The sequence below is a fragment of the Sciurus vulgaris genome (assembly GCF_902686455.1).
Source record: "Sciurus vulgaris genome assembly, chromosome: 4".
In the NCBI taxonomy this organism is placed as follows: Eukaryota; Metazoa; Chordata; class Mammalia; order Rodentia; family Sciuridae; genus Sciurus; species Sciurus vulgaris.
The window spans coordinates 70509791-70511956 of NC_136464.1; the positions used below are offsets into that span (position 1 = coordinate 70509791).

The following is a 2166-nucleotide window of genomic DNA, read 5'->3' on the forward strand; positions in this document are numbered from 1 at the left end:
TCATTCCTTCCCCCACTCCAACAACACCAAGAAAGACCATGGGAAGTAGATGAAAAGACAAGCTGCAGACTTGGAGAAATATTTACAAATTAGGTATTCAACATAGAATTCATGGTTCCAATGTATAAAGATTTTCAAAACTCAACAGTAAACAAAACAAAACAAAATGAGCAAAAAAACAGAAATCACACAAACATGAAAAAAATGTTCTGGATCATTAACTATCAGGGAAATGCAAATATAAACCAGGAAGAGATATCATTGCATACTTAACTACAATAACTTAAAAAAATGTGAGAAGAATGGGCAGAGTGGAACTGTTAGTGCCAGCCTGCATCCAGATTTTAAGTAATCTAATAATGACTAATGGTTATAAAGAACATATAAGCTAAAGACTGTAGGGACAACATTGGGAGAATGAGTGATTTTCAACTACCTCCCTCAGAATATGACCCAGGACGAGTTGCAGAGTCTGTTCAGCGGCACTGGTGAAGTTGAATCTGTAAAACTTTTTCAGGATAAAATAGCAGGACACTGTTTGGGCTATGGTTTTGTGAATCTCGTGACTGCCAAGAGCTAGGATCGATCGGCACGCTGAATGGTCTGAGGCTTCAGTCAAAAACAATTGGTGTGACATATGCTCACCCAAGCTTAGAAGTCATCAAAGATACCAACTTGCACATCAGTACAACCATGACCCAGAAGGATGCCCCGAATCATCAACTCCTGGATCCTTGTGGATCAGATCACAGGTTTATCCAGAGGAGTTGCGTTCATCCAGTTTGGCAAATGATCGGAAGCAGAAGAGGCCATTGCCAGTTTCAATGGTCATAAACCTCCAGGTTCCTCTAAGCCCATCACAGTGAAGTCTGCAGTCAAGCCCAATCAAAACAAAAATGTGATGCTGCTCTCACAGCTGTACAGCACCTGCAAAGTGGTTACAAGGTCCAGCATCCCCAGACCTAGAAGTTCAGATCTGCCCTTGGGGTGTAGATCAAATGAGTGGGTTTTCTGGTGTCAATGTCCCAGGAAACGCCCTTTCAGGCTGGTGCATGTTATTCTGCAACCCTGGGGAATATGCTGCTTGAGGGGATCCTCTGGCAGATGTCTGCCCCTTTGGCACAGTAACCAATGTCAAAGTGATTTGCTATTTCAACACCAACAAGTGCAAAGGGTTTGGTTTTGTGACCATGACAAACTGTGAAGAAGCTGCAATGGTCATAGCAAGTCTGAGTGGCTACTGTCTGGGGTACAAAAGCTTACAGGTTTCCCTCAAAACCAACAAGTCCTACAGGTAACTCACCCATGTTTTTGGTTTGTTTGTTTGTTTGTTTCTTTTTTTTTTTTTTTTTTTTTAGGTGTAGAGTAGATAATTAAGAGTGAAGAAGTTATAACGTTTTTGTTGGTGTACAACTCATTTTGTGCCAATTTTGACCAAGTGTTTGTAGTTTAAATGAGAAGTGAAACGATTTTTATACTCTGGGCTGAAACTCACATGTTCAAATGTTGGAAATCCCACAAGGTTAACCAATATTAAGTTTCTTAAGTGATTTTCTTTAATATATAAATTAAACAGAAACCTAAGTAGACTACATTGACTAACCAGTCCCTCTGGATGGTGGGGAAACTGAAACATGCTTTACTTCTAAGACTAAGGTGCTCCTTTCAATCAATGTCTCCATAAACTGGATTTTTTAAAAATGAGATTAGTTTTTAATCTAAAGATGTTAGATGCTGAGTGTGCATTTTCTCAACCACTTCAACATTTTAAGCAACATATACTTTGGTTGACAGCAAATTGTTTTCCTAAACTGTTCCCAGTGCCACCTCTGATCACTCAGTCTTGGGCTTTGCTGAATGCTCTTGGGAGTGGCTGTCCAACATGGGCCACTACCAGGAAGGGAAGGTCCCAAACATCAGGCCATTCTGGGCCTTCCAAAGAAGGACACATAGGTGTTTCATAAACCTGGGCACCAATGGGAATGGACCTATGAGTTTTAGGAAAATTCCAGTATATTTCAGTCAGTCCTGAGTTGCAGTCATGCCTGAAGATGTCCAGCTTCTCTGACATCCAGAATTTCTGTCCACACATTGCACGCACAGGGCCCCACACATCAGAAACCATTGCTCACAGTGATTTCTCAAGTTTCCAAGAGCATTTAGCAT

The 2166-nt window shown here is 40.9% G+C and overlaps 1 pseudogene across 1 annotated transcript; it reads left to right on the forward strand.

Annotated features, from left to right (window-relative positions):
* The first annotated feature begins 359 nt into the window (after positions 1-359).
* On the forward strand, positions 360-1298 carry LOC306660223 (ELAV-like protein 1; annotated as a pseudogene). The gene has a single exon. The product of its transcript is annotated as an ELAV-like protein 1 (transcript).
* The last annotated feature ends 868 nt before the right edge of the window (positions 1299-2166 follow it).